Consider the following 21,298-nt stretch of genomic DNA (forward strand, 5'->3'; position numbering starts at 1 on the left):
TCGAAGCGATGTGTGTGTATATGTATGTCCATATGTGTGTGTGTGTATGTATGTATGTATGTATGTATATATATATATATATATATATATATATATATATATATATATATATATATATATATATATATATATCAGTACAGGCCAAAAGTTTGGACAAACCCTCTCATTTAAAGATTTTTCTGTATTTTCATGATTATGAAAATTGTACATTCACACTGAAGGCATCAAAACTATGAATTAGCACATGTGGAATTATATACTTAATTTCAGTTGTTTCACACTTTTTTGTTATGTCTCATATTCTAGGTTCTTCAAAGTAGCCACCTTTTGCTTTGATGACTGCTTTGCACACTCTTGGCATTCTCTTGATGAGCTTCAAGAGGTAGTCACCGGGAATGGTTTTCACTTCACAGGTGTGGCCTGTCAGGTTTAATAAGTGCCATTTCTTGCCTTATAAATGGTGTTGGGACCATCAGTTCTGTTGTGCAGAAGTCTGGTGGATACACAGCTGATAGTCCTACTGAATAGACTGTTAGAATTTGTATTATGTAAAGAAAAACGAGTGGCCATCATTACTTCAAGAAATGAAGGTCAGTCAGTCTGAAAAATTGGGCAAACTTTGAAAGTGTCCCCAAGTGCAGTGGCAAAAACCATCAAGCGCCACAAAGAAACTGCCTTACATGAGTACCGCCTTAGGAAAGGAAGACCAAGAGTCACCTCTGCTTCTGAGGATGAGTTTATCCGAGTCACCAGCTTCAGAAATCGCAGGTTAACAGCAGCTCAGATTAGAGTCCAGGTCAATGCCACACAGAGTTCTAGCAGCGGACACATCTCTACAACAACTGTTAAGAGGAGACTTTGTGCAGCAGGCCTTCATGGTAAAATAGCTGCTAGGAAACCACTGCCAAAGACAGGCAGCAAGCAGAAGAGACTTGTTTGGGTTAAAGAACACAAGGAATGGACATTAGACCAGTGGAAATCTGTGCTTTGGTCTGATGAGTCCAAAATTGAGATCTTTGGTTCCAACCACCGTGTCTTTGTGCGACGCAGGAAAGGTGAACAAATGGACTCTACATGCCTGGTTCCCACCGTGAAGCATGGAGGAGGAGGAGGTGTGATGGTGTGGGGGTGCTTTACTGGTGACACTGTTGGGGATTTATTAAAAACTGAAATGCAAACTGAACCAGCATGGCTACCACAGCATCTTGCAGTGGCATGCTGTTCCATACGGATTGCGTTTAGTTGGACCATCATTTATTTTTCAACAGGACAATGACCCCAAACACACCTCCAGGCTGTGTAAGGGCTATTTGACCAAGAAGGAGAGTGATGGTATGCTACGCCAGATGACCTGGCCTCCACAGTCACCAGACCTGAACCCAATAGAGATGGTTTGGGGTGAGCTGGACCGCAGAGTGAAGGCAAAAGGGCCAACAAGTGCTAAGCATCTCTAGGAACTCCTTCAAGATTGTTGGAAAACCATTCCCGGTGACGACCTCTTGAAGCTCATCAAGAGAATGCCAAGAGTGTGCAAAGCAGTCATCAAAGCAAAAGGTGGCTACTTTGAAGAACCTAGAATATAAGACATAATTTCAGTTGTTTCACACTTTTTTGTTAAGTATATAATTCCACATGTGTTAATTCATAGTTTTGATGCCTTCAGTGTGAATGTACAATTTTCAAAGTCATGAAAATACAGAAAAATCTTTAAATGAGAAGGTATGTCCAAACTTTTGCTCTGTACTGCATATATATTTACACACACGCAAAGTGTATGTATTGTGACAGTCACTGGCAGAGTAGTAGAAGAGATATGTGTCACTGCACTTTTTTTGTGTACAGATTGTCTGATCTGTGCCCATCGATGAAACATGGGGTCACAGATCTAAGTTGAGCACTTCTGTGTCAATACGAGGGGTTTTCCACAACTCGCTAGGTCAGAAGTGTTGACCATCACAATGACATGTCAAAGGTTTTCAATAATATCGGAAGCTCTTCCAATGTGTACGTTGAGGTTACGTCCAATAGATCTACAACCATCGGCAAAGCTGCCGTTATGGTAAACGGTCTTCAGACGGGATGACCTCTTTAATTGTAATACAATGCAAAGTAATAGCTGTCCTGGCTAATTGGTTATCTCATTGCTATCTTACAGTTGCCTCTTGCACATTGTGACAGCATTATACACTATGTAAAGAAACAAAACATCATTTTATGATCCCAAGAACATAAAGGTCAATGTAAAATGAAAACATTACGTCCCTTCTGGTCCATGGGCTTCGAGCGTGAGAAGAGGGAAGCAAAGCATTGTGTTATTGTTATTTATTTATTTTCATTACCTCTGGTATAATGAAAGGCCACACAGTGAAACGAGGCAATAATTAGCCCGGCTGATGTGTTCTCTTTAGAAATGTCAGTAAAAATTCCGTTGTCGAAATTAGCCTGAGTTTTCAATTTAAGACCATGAATTATTGATTGTATATGGAAAATGACCACTGAATAATTTGGATAAGAGGAATCAGTGAGACGAAATTATACCTGTTAGCAATGTTTACATTTAAAATCCATTATATCGGAGGGGAGATATTAATTACAGCCATATAATGAGACGGTTGCAGGTGCTTATGCCTGTATTATGTATTAGGGTTCGTAGAGCTGTTGGTTTTAATAATACGGAGAATTCATTGCTTATTATTTTCTGTTTAAATTAGCGCGAGCGGAGAAATGTTAAGGTGAAGCGGAGAACGAGCGGATGAAAAATAGACAGCGGGGACAATTACTTTCTCTTTAAACGCAATTACAAGTCTGTTTGGTGCCGTCAAGGAAGGTTAGGGCTTTCCATCACGGGCGATGCTGAAGGGGCGATTTATGGGAAGATCGCCTAGCTTGAAACATTTTTTGCTAAGTGCACTTTGGTGTTTGGACTGAAATTTAAGGCGCTGAGGATTAAAAGGATTACAATATAATCTTAAATAATCCTAACTGTCATTTACACAGAAATGGTGGTAATAACGAAATAAAACCGCATTAAGGACTGGCGCTCGGCTGATGAGGTTCTTGTTGTCCTGTGATTACCTCTTCTGAGAGTATGGAGGAATCAGATCTCTGTAGAGAGGTGGCAGAGCGGAGTTTGTTGGATGCAGCACAGCAAAGTCGGTCATTTTGCGTATTTCAACATTTTATCTTTTAGAGTCTCTGTTTATCACAGGACTATTGCACACTGCAAGATGAGTAACTGAGAGTAGTTGTGATCTGGATTTTTCTTTATCTTTCAAGTAACAGCTAGGAAAGGTGGTGATCGGCAATGAGCGAGTCTGCTGAAAGCCAGTTTGGCAAATCGGCTTCAATTTGTCCAAGAAATTCGAGTCACGTCAATTTTGTTTACTGAAAGTCAAAAGTTCTTTCCTATGCTCCAGAGCATAGTAAACATAGATTAAAAAAAATAAATTATAATTACTTTGCCTTAGCCCTCGTGTGTCCAGCTGCATTTACGCTTCCCGGTCCGGTCTGCCACAGCCGAGCTTCTTCGCAACTGACCAAACCTTTATGTCAAGATGTCGCACAAGACAGAGACAATGTCAAGGAGTAGAACTCCTGCAGTGTCATGACTTATGACAATACAAGTTGAAGTTGTGACATTTTGAGGTCTGGTCAAGCGCAGAGGAACCAAAGATACTGGGACACATCAGACTGGGTCAGATTGGATGCAGGAAAATAAGTCCAGAGTGGATAGAGGCTGCTGGACAAGTGATGGTGAATAGTGCTGAGCGAGTATACTCGTTGCTCGGGTGACCTCCGAGCATTATTTACTTTTCGTCACCTCAGCTGAATGATTTACAGCTACTAGCCAGGCTGAGTATATGTGGGAGTTGCTTGGTTGCTAGGGAATTCCCACATATAATCAAACTGTCTATCAGTCACAAATCATCCAGCTTCCGAGGGGGTGGGGACTAAATCTCTGAGCAGTCATAAAAACTTTGAGACCATCCGAGCGTGCTCGAGAACCTGAGCAACGAGTATACTCGCTCATCACTAATGGTGAAGTATTTTTTTTCTTTTTTTTCTTAGTTTAACTCCTTTTTGGCGCTGTACAATGAAATGAAATGAATTTGCACAAATCAAAATCAAAATAAAATATAGATTTACCTAAATCTATAAACTGTGGGAAATTCTAATTAAATTTAATTAGTTTAGAATTGATCTCTAGTGGCTCCCCTATAATTAAGTGTCCAACGCCGGACCCTTTTGGGCATAAATTCCAAGCCAGAAAGTTATCTACAGAAAGACTAGAGTCTCATAAGTCTGCCACTCCCTGGTCTTTACAGGTGATTTCTCAATAGTCATCTGATTATCATCACAGGTAGGGTTACAATGACAGGTACACATTCAATATAGGTAACACAGGGTACAGCATCAGTATTCAGAATAGGGGATGTCACAGCTCACCTCCTCCTCCTGTACAATGACTGATAATAGCTCTATATACAGTTGATAACACAGGATCCACCATTCACAATAGGTGAAGTCACAGCTCATCTCCTCCTCCTGTACAATGACTGATAACACCTCTATATACAGTAGATAACACAGGATCCACCATTCACAATAGGTGAAGTCACAGCTCACCTCCTCCTCCCTGCACAGTGACCTATGCACATTTCATAGAAAAGGCCCTCTTCACTTTTGTCAATGAGTCATTTCCATTCTGCAGGTTCCCATGGTCCATGTTGCTGCTGTAAATACTGTTAACAGTAACTCAAGTAAAGTGTTAAAGAAATGTACAACCTGAAAATAAAAGTAGACTTCCTTTACGGACAAGGGCCCCATGTACTGTTCTTAGACGGGTTCCCCATCTGTGTTCTATCTGATTCCTTCCATGAGTAACACAGCAGAACTTATGATAAGAATATTTGTTGATTCTCTCATTGGGAAATATTAAATTAGAACTGACTGATCTTTATTAATCTGCTCAACATGCAATCAAGTGTAGGAGACCAATGAAGAATCTTCCATATCCTTCCGTAATACAACCATTGAAGCATCTGTGACCCGATTAGCATAAAATAACCTAGATGCTCAATCTTTCATGCTTCCTAAACCTTACAAAGCCATGGCCGCTGCACATAAACTTCCTTACAATAGATTTTTTTATTTATTTGCCTACTTGGTCTTGTCTCAGCTGTTTGCCTTTCTGAATTCAATATGTTTGACAGGTCACCAGGGAAGATCCCTGCATTGTATCTGACCTTATTGTACATTTGGCCCGTGGTAAGAAAGTGCTCAAGGTCCTCCAACAAGCAATCTTGGCATAATGAACTTCTTCCTTGAAGGGAGATGTTTGTTGTTTCAGTGTCGGTTAAATGTAACACATCATATTAATTGACACAGAACAATGTTTTTCGTTTGTTTTGTCTTTTTTTCCCCGAGTTTGCCTTTTTTCACTTTTTTTATTTTTTTTATTTCTATAACATGTTTGTTACTAATCAGAATTATTATAGCTGGGATTATGTGATGTGTCATGTGCTACTGAATCTCTAACATTAGAATTGGTTCACCATGTAAGAACCTCGTTTGCTAAAAGTTATAAAAATAAGATATATACACAGTACAGATCAAACGTTTGGACACACCTCATTTAAAGATTTTTCTGTATTTTCATGACTATGAAAATTGTACATTCACACTGAAGGCATCAAAACTATGAATTAACACATGTGGAATTATATACTTAACAAAAAAGTGCGAAAAGCACCATTTCTCAGCCAATGAAGGTAAACGCAGAGTGTGGGCAGCGTGATGACATAGGTCCTGGTCCCCACCATCTTAGAGAAGGGCATTGCAGTGATTGGCTTGCTGTCTGCGGCGTCACAGGGGCTATAAAGGGGCGTTCCCGCCGACCGCCATGTTACTGCTGCTGATCTGAGCTTAGGGAGAGGTTGCTGCCGCTTCGTCAGAAGCAGGGATAGCGTTAGGCAGGGTCCATTAACCACAAAACCGCTTGTGCTGTAGCGATTTCCACTGCCCAACACCACCTTCGGTGTGCAGGGACAGTGGAAGCTACATTTTTTTTTTCCCCCTCAGCGCTGTAGCTCATTGGGCTGCCCTAGAAGGCTCCCTGATAGCTGCATTGCTGTGTGTACGCCGCTGTGCAAACCAACTGCTTTTTTCAAAGCACAAATCCTCTTGTTCCTTCCTTTCTGCACAGCTATCTTGTTTGTTTGTCCACACTTTTTATTTAATTTGTGCATCAGTCCACTCCTTATTGCTGCCTGCCATACCTGGCTGAGATTACTGCAGGGAGATAGTAATTGAAGGACAGTTCCTTTTTTTTTTTTTTTTTTTTTTTTGTGGGAGATTAAGATTGACATTTCTGCTAGTGCCATCCCTGTGTGTGCCATCTCTCACTCAGTGGGCCATAGAAAGCCTATTTATTTTTTTGCTTCATTTGGGTTATAAAATCTACCTGAAAAAATCACTACATCAATCAGTGGGAGAAAAATATTGGCCTCAGGGCTTGTTTGCCACTCCTGACTCCTGTGTGTGCCATCTCTCACTCAGTGGGCCATAGAAAACCTATTAATTTTTTTGCTTCATTTGGGTTCTAAAATCTACCTGAAAAAATCACTACATCAATCAGTGGGAGATTAATATTGGCCTTTGGGCTTGTGTGCCAGTCCTAAGCGTGCCATCTCTCTCACAAATAGTGGGCCATAGAAAGCCTATTTATTTTTTTTTTTTTTTGGTTTTATAAATTCTCCCTGAAAAAAAAAAAAGGGAGATTAATATTGGCCTTTGGGCTTGTGTGCCAGTCCTGAGCGTGCCATCTCTCTCACAAATAGTGGGCCATAGAAAGCCTATTTATTTTTTTGGTTGATTTGGGTTCTAAATTCTACCTGAAAAAATCACTAAATCAATCAGTGGGAGATAAATATTGGCCTCTGGGCTTGTGTGCCACTCCTGACTCCTGTGTGCGTCATCTCTCACTCAGTGGGCCATAGAAAGCCTATTTTTTGTTTTATTTGTTTTCTAAATTCTCCCTGAAAAATCATTTTATTTTATTTTGTTTCTAAAGTCTCCCTGAAAAAAAAAAAAAAACAAAACAGTGGGAGATTAATATTTACATTTGTGCTTCAGTGACAGTCCTGCGTGTGTGGCATCTCTCTCATTTGGTGCCACCAACAACAGAGTGTGTAACATTGTGCCTGATTTTCGTTGTGGTCTCACCCACCTGTAAAGAGGTAGCTAAATCATACTGAAGTTATAGCTCACCGTGGAAGTTGTGTGACAGCAACAAATACCGTTAGTTTGGTTACGTTTTTAAAACAATGAGGAAGTCTGGTGGAAGAGGTCGTGGCCGGGGGCGTTCATTGTCAGCTGGTAATGAGGGTAGTGGTAGTGGTGGAGCATCAGGTGGTCGTGGGAAAAAAAATATTGCACCTAAGTCTGGAGCTGTGGAGCCAGGTTCGTTGTCTGGCTACACAAGGCCTCGAACGCTCCCTTTTCTGGGAGTAGGAAAACCGCTTTTAAAGCCGGAGCAGCAAGAGCAAGTTTTGGCTTATCTTGCTGACTCAGCCTCTAGCTCTATTGCCTCCTCTCGTGAAACTGGTAAATGTCAAAGCAGCGCGTCGTTAGTGGATGTTCATGGTCAGGGACAAGTCGCTTCCTTGTCCTCTTCAGCAAAAACAACAACAGAGAAGAATGCAGCAGGCGACACAACGGGTTACTCCATGGAGCTCTTTACACATACCGTCCCTGGCTTAGAAAGTGAAGCAGTTAACAGTCCATGCCCATTACAAGTTGAATCTGACATGGAGTGCACTGATGCACAGCCACAGCCAGACTACTATGCTGGTCCTTTGACTCAGACCACAACATTGCCCTCGCAGGGTGCTGATCAAGAATCAGACCCTGATGAGACTATGTTGCCCCATCACGAACGCTATACCACCGACCGACACGGTGACACAGACGAAGTTGCACATGAGCTACAAGAAGAGGTAATAGATGACCCAGTTCTTGACCCCGATTGGCAGCCATTGGGGGAACAGGGTGCAGGCGGCAGCAGTTCTGAAGCGGAGGAGGAGGGGCCGCAGCAGGCATCAACATCGCAACAGGTTCCATCTGCCGGGCCCGTATCTTGCCCAAAACGCGTGGCAAAGCCAAAACCTGTTGGAGGACAGCGTGGCCATCCGGTTAAAGCTCAGTCTGCAATGCCTGAAAAGGTATCCGATGCTAGAAAGAGTGCAGTCTGGCATTTTTTTAAACAACATCCAATTGATCAGCGCAAAGTCATCTGTCAAAAATGTTCAACTACCTTAAGCAGAGGGCAGAATCTGAAAAGTCTCAATACAAGTTGCATGCATAGACATTTAACCACCATGCATTTGCAAGCTTGGACTAACTACCAAACATCCCTTAAAGGGACTCTGTCACATGAATTTGGCGGGACTGGTTTTGGGTCATATGGGCGGAGTTTTCGGGTGTTTGATTCACCCTTTCCTTACCCGTTGGCTGCATGCTGGCTGCAATATTGGATTGAAGTTCATTCTCTGTCCTGCATAGTACACGCCTGCGCAAAGCAATCTTGCCTTGTGCAGGCGTGTACTATGGAGGACAGAGAATGAACTTAAATCCAATATTGCAGCCAGCATGCAGCCAGCGGGTAAGGAAAGGGTGAATCAAACACCCAAAAACTCCGCCCATATGACCCAAAACCAGTCCCGCCAAATTCAGGTGACAGGTTCCCTTTAAGGTTGTAGCACCCTCGGCCAATGAAGCTAGTCATCAACGCAACATCCCTTCCGGCAGTGTAGGGCCACCATTTTCCGCACCACCTGCAGTATCTGTGCAGGTTTCTTTGCCAGGCCAAAGCAGTCAGGGTCAGGGAATCACCAGTTTCGTAGTAGGAAACACTGCATCTAGGGCACCGGCGGCAACAATACCATCTCCCACCGTCTCTCAGTCTGCCATGTCCACCGGCACCCCCGCTAGTTCCACGATCTCCAGCTCTCCAGTCCAGCTCACCCTACATGAGACTATGGTTAGAAAAAGGAAGTACTTAGCCTCGCATCCGCGTACACAGGGTTTGAACGCCCACATAGCTAGACTAATCTCGTTAGAGATGATGCCCTACCGGTTAGTTGAAAGCGAAGCTTTCAAAGCCCTGATGGACTACGCTGTACCACGTTACGAGCTACCCAGTCGACACTTTTTTTCCAGAAAAGCCATCCCAGCCCTCCACCAGCATGTTAAAGAGCGCATCGTCCATGCACTCAGGCAATCTGTGAGCACAAAGGTGCACCTGACAACAGATGCATGGACCAGTAGGCATGGCCAGGGACGTTACGTGTCCATCACGGCACACAGGGTGAATGTTGTGGATGCAGGGTCCACAGGGGACAGCAATTTTGGGACAGTTCTGCCTAGCCCACGGTCTAGGAAACAGTTGGCTGTAGCCGTTCGCACCCCCTCCTCCTCCTCTTCGTCCTCCTGCAGAAGCGAGAGCTCGTCCACAGACCGCAGTCGCACAACCACTCCATCCGCAGCTGCCACTGTTGCACACCAGGTCTCCCATTATGGGGCAGCTACTGGCAAACGTCAGCAGGCTGTATTGGCTATGAAGTGTTTGGGCGACAACAGCCACACCGCGGAAGATCTGTCCGAGTTCTTGCAGAAAGAAACGCAGTCGTGGCTGGGCACTGTAGATCTTGAGGCAGGCAAGGTAGTGAGTGATAACGGAAGGAATTTCATGGCTGCCATCTCCCTTTCCCAACTGAAACACATTCCTTGCCTGGCTCACACCTTAAACCTGGTGGTGCAGTGCTTCCTGAAAAGTTATCCGGGGTTATCCGACCTGCTCCTCAAAGTGCGTGGACTTTGCTCACATATCCGCCGTTCGCCCGTACACTCCAGCCGTATGCAGACCTATCAGCGTTCTTTGAACCTTCCCCAGCATCGCCTAATCATAGACGTTGCAACAAGGTGGAACTCAACACTGCACATGCTTCAGAGACTGTGTGAACAGAGGCGGGCTGTTATGTTTTTGTGGGAGGATACACATACACGGGCAGGCAGTAGGATGGCAGACATGGAGTTGTCAGGTGTGCAGTGGTCGAAGATTCAAGACATGTGTCAAGTCCTTCAGTGTTTTGAGGAATGCACACGGCTGGTTAGTGCAGACAACGCCATAATAAGCATGAGCATCCCCCTAATGCGTCTGCTGATGCAAAGTTTGACGCACATAAAGGATCAGGTGTCTGCAGCTGAGGAAGAGGAAAGCCTTGATGACAGTCAGCCATTGTCTGGCCAGGGCAGTGTACAGGACGAGGTAGCGGGCGAAGAGGAGGAGGAGGATGATGGGGATGATTATATTTTTAATGAGGAAGCTTTTCCGGGGCCACTGGAAATTGTTGGCGCGGCAAGGCCGGGTTCTGGTTTTTTGAGGGACACAAGTGACGTGGATTTGCCTGAAACTGCCCCTCAACCAAGCACAACCGCAGATTTGAGAACTGGAACTTTGGCCCACATGGCGGATTATGCCTTACGTATCCTCAAAAGGGACACACGCATTACTAAAATGATGAACGATGACGATTACTGGTTGGCCTGCCTCCTTGATCCTCGCTATAAAGGCAAATTGCAAAATATAATGCCACATGAGAACTTGGAACTAATATTAGCAACCAAACAATCAACTCTTGTTGACCGTTTGCTTCTGGCATTCCCTGCACACAGCGCCCGTGATCGTTCTCACACGAGCTGCAGGGGCCAGCAGACCAGAGGTGTTAGAGGGGCGGAAATCAGAAGTGGCGTTGGCCAGAGGGGTTTTCTGACCAGGTTGTGGAGTGATTTTGCTATGACCGCAGACAGGACAGGTACTGCAGCATCAATTCAAAGTGACAGGAGACAACATTTGTCCAGTATGGTTACAAACTATTTTTCATCCCTTATCGACGTTCTCCCTCAACCGTCATTCCCATTTGATTACTGGGCATCCAAATTAGACACCTGGCCAGAATTGGCAGAATATGCATTGCAGGAGCTTGCTTGCCCGGCAGCTAGTGTCCTATCAGAAAGAGTATTCAGTGCTGCAGGTTCAATACTAACAGAAAAAAGGACTCGTCTGGCTACCCAAAATGTAGATGATCTAACCTTCATTAAAATGAACCACAACTGGATTTCGAAATCTTTTGCCCCACCTTGCCCGGCTGACACCTAGCTTTCCTATGAAAAGGTCTTGCCTGTGGACTATTATGAATGACTTTTCCAATATCGTAATTTGCTGCACCTGATTGTCCAGCATACGACATGTTTACACCTCCCTAAATGGCCAAACTCCCCACACGGGGCCGTGGTATCGCCACTTGGCGCCAGCACCCGTGAGAGTGCTGTTTTTTTTTCTGAAGAGGTGGGTGTGCCCACTTTTGGTCGACGGCACTGCCACTGGGTCCCTCATAGTACAATAAAGTGTCTCTGGCGGTGGTGGTGCGCACCCAACGTCAGACACACCGTTGTAATATGAGGGGCCCTGGGCCTGTACCGCCGGCCACAAGACAGTTCCCCCCCCCAGCTCAAACAGTGCTCTACCACTTGCAAAATTATCTCTCACAGCTCCACCAATGTTTAGTCTATGCGCGGACATCCTTCAATGCCTGGCACTGACAATACCATTGTATTGACATTTTTGTTATGTTAGGCCTTCGAAGCCTTTCTGCGGTCCCTCCTTCCACTAGGCCTCCACTGAACATTGTACTGCTGCCCGTGTACCCCTGGAACCAATTTTAAATTGCCAGCAGCCCAATTTTGTTATGTTAGGCCTTCGAAGCCTGTCTGCAGTCCCTTCTTTCTAATACTACTACACTGACCAGACCACTGCTGCCCGTGTACCCCTGGAACCAATGTTAAATTGCCTGCACCCCTATTTTTGTTATGTTAGGCCTTCGAAGCCTGTCTGCGGTCCCTCCTTCCACTTGGCCTCCACTGACCATTGTACTGCTGCCCGTGTACCCCTGGAACCAATGTAAAAGTGCCTACAGCCTGTCCAATTTGTTATGTTAGGCCTTCGAAGCCTGTCTGCGGTCCCTTCTTTCTACTACAACTACACTGACCAGACCACTGCCGCCCGTGTACCCCTGTAACCTATTTTAAAGTGCATACAGCCAATTTTTATTCTCTATTTTACAATTATAAAGCCCAGATGGACTACGCTGTACCATGGTAAGAGCTACCCAGTCGTCACTTCTTTTGCGAGAAAAGCCATCCCAGCACTACAGCATCATGTAAAAATCTGCATTGTCCATGCTCTCTGGCTATCTAATAGTAGAAAGGTGCACCTGACAACAGATGCATGGACCAGTAGGCATGTCCACGAAAGGTTAGATGTCCATTACGGCGCACTGGGTTAATGTTGTGGATGCATGGTCCACAGGGGACAGCCTACAAAGTCTGTCTGCAGTCCCAAATATATCTCTGAACTAATCTCTCGATATCTTCCCTCATGTGACCTCCGGTCCTCCCAAGACCTCCTTCTCTCCTCCACACTTATTCGCTCCTCATCCAATCACCTCCAAGACTTCTCCTGAATATCCCCCATCCTCTGGAACTCTCTGCCCCAACACGTCCGACTATCAACCACAGTCGGATCCTTCAGACGGAACCTGAAAACTCATCTCTTCAGGAAAGCCTACAGCCTGCACTGACACCGCTGCTGCCTCATCACCAACGAAGCTACCGCCTCATCACCAACGAAGCTACCGCCTCACCAACACCAGAGCTACCGCCTCACCAACACCGGAGCTCCTGCAACCCTCAACCTACTGTCTCCTTCCCCATAATCCTGTAGAATGTAAGCCCGCAAGGGCAGGGTCCTCGCCCCTCTGTATCAGTCCGTCAATGTTAGTTTGTTTACTGTATATGATATTTGTAACTTGTATGTAACCCCTTCTCATGTACAGCATCATGGAATCAATGGTGCTATATAAATAAATAAATAAATAATAATAATAATAAATTGTCCTCCGCTTACCACACCAATGCTGCCTGTGTACCCCTGGAACATTTCATAAACTCCATTGACCAAAATTTGGGGTTTACAGCCTACTACCAGTGTCTGCCGCTCCAAGGTGTTCCCCGGGTTGCCTTTTCTGAGCTTTGATCTTCAGGCTCTTCTTAAGTAGTTGTTGAAAACAACACTGCATTCGGCCTACAAGTTGGGTCTGGGGTGTAGAGATGGTGTGTTCCACTCCAAGGTGTTCCCCAGGTTTCCTCGCCATTGCTGCGATCTTAATGCTCTCGTTTAGTAGTTGTTGGAAACTACACTGCATTAGGCTTACAAATTGGGTATGGGGTGTAGAGAGATGGTGTGTTCCACTCCAAGGTGTTCCCCAGGTTTCCTCGCCATTGCTGCGATCTTAATGCTCTCGTTTAGTAGTTGTTGGAAACTACACTGCATTAGGCCTACAAATTGGGTATGGGGTGTAGAGAGATGGTGTGTTCCACTCGAAGGTGTTCTCCAGGTTGCCTTTCCTGAGCTTCTATGTTCAGGCTCTCATTAAATTGTGGTTAAATGGAACAACTGCATTTGGCGTACTAGTTGGGTTGGGGCCTACTATCGGTGTCTGCCACTCCTTGCTGTTCTCCTCCACTGAACAAAGCTGTGCCGCCTGTTTACTACGGTTGCCAATTTTGAACTGCATTTCGACTACTTACTGATTTGGGCCTACTCTCTGTGTCAGCCTCTCATTCCAGTTGTCCTCCACTACAATGCCCCCTGGTTAGTCCTGTGTTACCAATTTTGAACTGCATTTAGCCCACTTTATTCTTCGGGCCTATATCTGTGTTTCCTCCTCATCCTGCCCATTGCCCAGCCAGTGATAGATCAGTCTGCTGGTACATTGACCCATAACGCTAAATTCCCCGTGCACGCTACACAGCAAGATTGTGACCCTGCTGAAAGTCAGGTTCCTCTTCCCGCATACCATACCACCTTACACGGGGACAAAGAGGAAGGTGCAGATGAAAGTGCAGGTTCCTTCATCAGGTGGGGGGAGGAATACTAGTTGGCGACGTCACTGGCACAGGGCCTCTCATAGTACGCAAAAGTGTTGCTGCCGGTGGGAGGCGCCCCCGCCGTGCAAACACACCGCTGTACTTTGAGGGGCCCTGTGCCAGTGCCAGTGCCAACGAGTGGGCCCCCCCTGCTTGCTCAGGATCACAGCACTTGCAAAGTTGAAATACTTACCTCTCCCTGCTCCACTGCCGTGACGTGGTCCAGATTTCCTGGGCCCACTAATTACTTGAACCAGCCCTACCCCCCACAACTTTAGCCAAATGACCCCCAATTTTAAATGCCTTCCAATTATTATAAGCTAAATTACGATTGACAAGCTTCAGTAAAAAGAATGGATGTTTTTTGCCATTAAAATGGGCAGTGTAGGTGTTTTCCTGGCCTCCACTCACTGCCGACTATGCTCCCCCATTGACTTGCATTGGGTTTCGTGTTTCGGGCGATACCCGACTTTTCGCGATAATCGGCCGATTCCACTCGACTCGACTTCTAAGATAGTCGGGTTTCGCGAAACACGACTCGACTCTAAAAAGGTCAAGGTCGCTCAACCCTATTATAAACATAATATGTAAAAAAAAATAAAAAATATCCTGATGCTTAGATTATCACTCTTTTTTTTTTCTGGTCCCTTCACTCCTCAGTGCCACCTGTCCAGCCTTTGTTGCATCTTCTGTTTCCGAGCATTGAAATCCCCGAGCTGCTTGACTATGTGATTTGCATACTTCTGGTCTCATGCCGACGAGATGGGCATGGCTTCACTCAATATAAATGTATCATGTGAGGCCGGACAGTGTGTAGTCAGAAAGTGGTTAGGAGTATACATATCGCATATGTGCAGACCTATGACCACCCAATCATCTTGCCTGCATCGGAGTATCCTGACAGCATGCAGCGCACGCGATATGAGGATTCGCAAGTCTGCAGTCAGGTACTGCAGACTTGTAGACTAGGGCCAAAACACCCCTATAAGCTTCCTCTTGTATCAACTATTTCTTCATTTGAAGGGGCTGTGCAGTAATTTTTTTCCAAATGCACCAGAAAATGTGAACTGACGATCCATAGTGCTGCCCTGGCTCCCTGATGGGCTCTCAGCATCTTCTTCCTCTGGCTGCAATTGTCGCATGATTTCACCAATCAGTGGTCACATCAGAGAGCACAAGACCGCTGCCCCAATGTGTGCCGTGCACATACTCGGAACAGAGCATAACATTTCCATCAAGGTTTCTTATAGCCAAGTCGGTTAAAAAAAAATGGAAAAAAGAAATTTTGATGGTCATAAAGGGTTTCTCCGTAGAGCCAGGGCACAGAATTGGTTTTATGTAGAAGACACTTTTTGACCTTGCAGTTTGTTCCCATAGATCGTTTACATCTCGTTCTTCGCAAACTACAAAGAAGAATTCTCCGAGTAAACTTTTCTGATTCGCTGTGACCTACAAAACTTTCGTCGAGCGCGCCGCCTGCCGGCCCTGGTGAGCACACGTGCACCCGAACACGTGCCTTTTGTAAAAATTATACGAATCATTTAGCTTTTGACAGTGACAGCGGAGCTCTCCGAAACCGCAGATGTTGTTTGTCCATCTGAAATAAAAATATTTATTTGGAGCCACAGGCAAGTTCTTTGTTTCAGAAAATAGAGCACAACTGCAGCTAATGCTTAATGTGCATATGAAGGCGATTTCGTCAAGGATGGCAGCCGTGAGATAAGCGCAGCCAAATAAATATCAGGGACTGTCACTATTGGGAAAATACAGAGGAGACGGCAGAATGTACCTGACTCTGCAGCCCGCTCCTCCTCGCTTCCACCTATTACAAGTGATTTTCTTCCGAGGAGGCAGATTTCGCTGCTGTTTTAGGTTATTTACTCACTTGGCGTTAGATTGTGCTTACGTTGTGCGGTCGCATCACTGCTGCCATCTTGTGGACCTAGAGATAATGATTGAAAGGTTTCTTAAGAAAAATAAAAGATTGATTCAGATTTAAAGATCTTAAAATGTATTTGTGGAATCTTGTGCAAAGATTTTGTTTTTATTTATTTTTTTATTTTTTTGACATTTTATCGGGGAAAAATGCATGCGAAAATGCCTGAATTATCACTTTGTTGTTTTTTTTTTCCATGGATGAGTTTTATTTTCTGCTTCTTTTGGTTGCAGTTTTTATAGTTGTGTTTTTACATTACAAGTCATGATAATTTCATTTCAAAAGTTCCTTTAGGCCCCATTTCCCAGGAGAAAAATCCATCAATTTTTACCAGGTTTTTTTTAATCCATTTTGCATTAGTTATTTTGGTCTGTGTCCTTTTCAACTATCGATTTGGCATTTGTATAGACAACAAAATCGAAAAAGTTCAAAACATTTCCTACCCATTAGTGTTCAGATAATCTTTTGTTCTTTCTTTTTTTTATTGTTGCGTTTTTACATTAGAGGCTTCCAATAGTTAATTTTGCCCCCATTCACATTTTTGCCTATGAGAAAAATCCACCTATTTTTCATCAGAGTATTTTTTTATTTTTTATTTTAATCCAGTTTTTATCTGTTTATTTTATTCTGTGTCCATTTCTACACATCAGTTTGGCGTTTGTTAAAAAAAAATAAAAATAGAAAACGAAACAGAAAAACCTTTTCTTACCCATTAGGGTGTGTTCAGATGATCACTTTTTCTATCCATGTGCGCTCCGTGTTGGTAATGGACAGCATTCATAGTCAATGTTAGCTAAAATGCATGTGTAAATTGGCAATCTGTCTCACGGACATCGGGTGATAGCAGCGCAGTGTCGAACTTCGGTGCCAAGGGCCCACCGGTAACCCCAACTCCAGGGCCCCACGTTTTGACTTTACTCTCATTCACAAATTTCTATAGCAATGTACTGGGTTAATTGTTACATGAATAAGTTGTCGCCTGTTTCTGTACATAGTGATTCATGTATATTGTGCCAAGTACTGCTCATATAAGAGGGTGCTGGACCACTCCTGCATGGGGGGCCCACCCGAGGATTCCCCTGTTCTCCCGTGGGCCAGTCCAAGCCTTATAGCAGGCACCTCCTGCAACCATCTGTGATACAGTTGGACACATGGAGCCGCACGCGGATACAGTCTTGTATGCAATCTGCAGATGTGGGAAGTCCGATAAATTCAGCAATTCGTGTAAACGGAGATGTAGACGGTAAAGAACGGACAGCGCTAGGCTGCACCACAGAAGGCGCGAGTGTGTCCATTTCATGCCGATACACAAATATTGAATGGCTTCTGTGCATGAATGACAAAGATCTAGCACTTATGTGTGATGCCCCAGGGTCCTGGTTGTCACAGTGGCATTGCTTTCCTCACGGGGAGAGTGATGTCATGCTTGGAAGCGGTGAAGGATTCCTTTTGACAGGTAACCAGCACATACAACACCGTGCTGACTCCAGGCCAGAAGGGGGAACTATAAACCCGACTTCAGGGGAGCTGCTCTCTCTGGTCCGGAGGAGGAGTTAGTTGCTAGGCAGTTAGGAAGAATTAGACAGTTGGTGCCAGACAGCAGATGGGAGCAGAAGGACGAGTGAGGGGCCGTACAGCCTGAGGTGCTGCAGCTCCTAGATAGCGAGATACAGAAGGAAGAACAGCTTGCAGCAAACATGCCGGAAAGTGAAGCACAGGAGAAGTGACAACAAGGGAAAATAGCAGCGACTGGGCTACCTCCCTGACATAGCGCAGATACCGGTATCTAGAAGATCGAGGTTGTGTCATACTCTAGGAGGCACAGCAGAAACCGGCAGGACAGCTGGACTACACATCACCTGTCCACCCTAACATCCAGGAGACACAGTGACACATAGAGCCCGGGTCGTGATAGAGACCCTGTAAAAAAGGCTTGAGTCACCTGTCATATGGGTTTGAGTCCTATCTGGTTAAAGGGGACTCTGAACTCGTTTCCAAGCCGGCCGGACCCTGCCTGTACCTGAGATCTGGTGCCCTGGACTAGGGCTGCCTGCTACCAAGAGTAAACCAGATAAAGAGACTGCAAACCTGTGTCCTCTGTTCTTTATCGCACCACTCACCATCTTCATCTACTACAGCGGGAGCCCTGGGGACCCAGCTTCAACCATCCCAGCTGCTATAACATCACCCCAATGGACCCCTTAAAGCAGCGTCGGTCATGCCTGACCGAATACCACAGGTGGTGTCAGGAACTCTTATTATTTCACAAATCATTTTAAAGACCGTCCCTTTTACATGGGCACCAAGGGCCAAGGACTGGGTCGCCGCCGCCGTGACACATCCTTTTAAGTACGGGACCTGGTACCGAGTACCCCACGGCCGTACAGGCGTTTCATATGCGAAAAACAGATGTGTGAATGGAACCTTAGTTATTTGGTGTCACATATGATCAGGGATCTATTTAAAGTCATTTTTGGAGTTGGAGACCAGTGACAAGTTCAAAATCATTTGGTTACTCTCCAAACTTACCAAATGCCACATGACCTTTATTAAATTTGGTGAAAATTTAACACAACCCTTTATTCTAGAACTCTTCCTCTAAGTTTTATGGAGTATTTTTGGGATCTTTTACAGCTGCAATTGATGAATCTTTCTAAAAACAGCTGGAAATTTAAACCACACTCACTTTAACCAAGTTTATAGAAATCTATCAGAAGAGCTAAAAACTAATAAAAATTTGTTCGCAATCGCAACGTGTTCAATAAATTTAATGCATGCCATAAATATCTTTTTAAAAAATCACATCATATTTCAATTAATTGGGGTAAAAACATTAACAACTGAGCCCTATAATAAATAAACTGCAACAATGAATGTCGACAAAAATTCCAAGACTAATTAAAAGAGTTGTCCTGAATTAGAAAAACACAGCATGGCTGCTTTTCTTTCCAAAACAGCGCCACTCTAGTCCATAGGTTTTGTGTAGTATTGCAGCTCCACCCGATTTGTGGCTAGGCGGCAATACCAGGGACTGCCCATGAACAATAATTTCTGGTAAAATGAAAAAAAGATATCGGAAACAGATATGTGCATAAATATTTCTTAATTTGACAAGTTGCTTTTTCCCCCCATAATATTCTATTGATACAAATGTATCCATTTCAATACATTTTTCAGAAAAAAATATATTTTTTGCAAAAAAAAAGAGCAAAAGCGTATAAAAAAAAGGGAACAAACCGATTGGAAAATACACTACGAGGAGCCTTCAAATGTTGTGTATGCCTACTAGTGGGTAAAGATCACTTGTGTACAATTACACGTTTCTTTGAGTTTGCAGAGCAGTAAAATGTCACTAATGCAAAGTTAGATTCTATATGCAGAATAATTTTCGAGGTAATTGCCTTAAGGACTCATTCAGACATTTGCTTCACATCCGTGTTCTCTCTATGATTTTCACAGACAGAACATGTACCCATTATATAAAGAATCCAGGTTTTCCCTGCTCTAACAGTAAAAGAATACGGTTCTCATTGCTCTTACAGTAAATAATCCCGTTCTCACTGCTCTTACAGTAAAGAATCCGGGTTCTCACTGCTCTAACAGTAAAGAATCCAGCGATGAGACAATATGCAAGATAAAACTACACATTTGCAGTATTGGTGTATTAAAATTGTGTCTCCATACACTTGAAAAACCAACGCGTTTCGGCTTACAAAGCTTTGCACATGAGCATGCAAATTGGCTGTTACCGAAAGAAAGAACTTTTTAATGCCATCTACTAGAGGTACGATAAGGAAAAAACTGGAAGGAGACATAGCGCAAAATCGGGCCTTATCTGGGTGACGATATTAAAAGAAATGCACAAATTGTGCTCACCTGGTTGGGTTGTGTGCACACAACCACTGATTGCATGTGCGGCTGCTGCAGACCCACGAGGAGATGAAAGCATAAAAAGGAAGAGCAAATGGGTTGTTCTATGAGAGAATGGAGGATACCAGCCCAATAGTAAGTGGTTTATTAGTCAAAGTATACAACTTCTTCATCAGGGCAGCCACAAAGGCGATCATGGTTGTCCTGATGAAGTTGTATACTTTGCAACCCATTTGTTCTTCCTTTTTATGCTTTCATCTGCTGGAGGTAGCCACCCTTTAACTCAATGTCCATCTCTTTGCGGGTGGCTGCAACATGGCTAGGAACATTCGATAACCCAGACATCCTTCTATGATACAAACATGTCATGTTGCAAGACTAATACCTCCAAAAGATGGCACCAGTGAACTTTTCCTTCCATGAGAGATCAAATTTGCATGTTTTTTTTTCCCCATGAGACATTGCAAAAAAAAAGACTTTATTCATTTGGTCTCCTAAAGGAAAACAACCAGTCCCTTCCTCCAAAATTTTGTAATATGAAAATTCAGAAGTTCTTACGTGGTCTGCACAAGTCGATGATATTTCAATAACAGCACACAGCCCTCATTACTCAGGAATGTGGAAACTGAGAGGGAACTGATCCCAGTAATAAGCAATTTAATGCACCTGTTTGCAGTCCGATGTCCTCCTGAAATCCCACGTTCTGACGACTTCATGTGTTTTTCTTCTTCAATGAAAACCATGGTAATTTTAAGGGTCATCTGGATTTCGAAAACCGATTTTTAAATAGTCTTTGACTTCCATTCATAATTCTTTATGCCTTTTACAATAGTGCGTTTTATATTGCGCTTTATTCATTGTTTGATTTGACACTTCATCCACATAACAGGATCCGCAATAGTGACCCTCGGCTAATACGTGGAAAAAGGACTTACATTTCTTCTAAATACTGGTAATCCTTTTATAAGTTTTTGATTGCTGGGGGTCCAATCCCTGGGTTCCCCACTGATTTCAAGAACTGGGTTCTAGAGACCCATTCTGAATGACACAAGTGTGCACATGCATGGACTCCATTCATTGTCTATAGGACAGCCGAGCAACGTGCTCAGCCATTTACATCAGTAGGGATAGAGTCTATTGCAGGGGTTTTACAGATGACACTGAGGGGGGTAGTGTGATACTCTTAGGGGTTTTATGGCTCGTACTTACGGTATAGTGTGATACCTTTTGGCTGATATTTGGGGGTAGTGTGATACATGTAGGGGTCGTGTGGCTGACACTTGGGTATTGTGAGGCTTGTGTGTCTGACATTTGGGGTGTAGTGTGATACATTTAGTCGTGGTGCGACTGACCCTTGGGGGTAGTGTGATCCTTGTATGGGTTGTATGACTCATATTTGGGGTGTAGTGTGATACTTTGGTTGACATTTGTGGATAGTGTGATTCA

General features: G+C 44.1%; 1 protein-coding gene across 1 annotated transcript in view; it reads left to right on the forward strand.

Annotated features, from left to right (window-relative positions):
- ARHGAP15 (Rho GTPase activating protein 15) overlaps positions 1–21,298 on the forward strand; it is a 696,217-nt gene that overhangs the window by 148,896 nt on the left and 526,023 nt on the right. The gene's annotated exons all lie outside the window — the stretch shown is intronic.

The sequence above is a fragment of the Ranitomeya imitator genome, chromosome 7, assembly GCF_032444005.1.
Source record: "Ranitomeya imitator isolate aRanImi1 chromosome 7, aRanImi1.pri, whole genome shotgun sequence".
Classification (NCBI taxonomy): domain Eukaryota; kingdom Metazoa; phylum Chordata; class Amphibia; order Anura; family Dendrobatidae; genus Ranitomeya; species Ranitomeya imitator.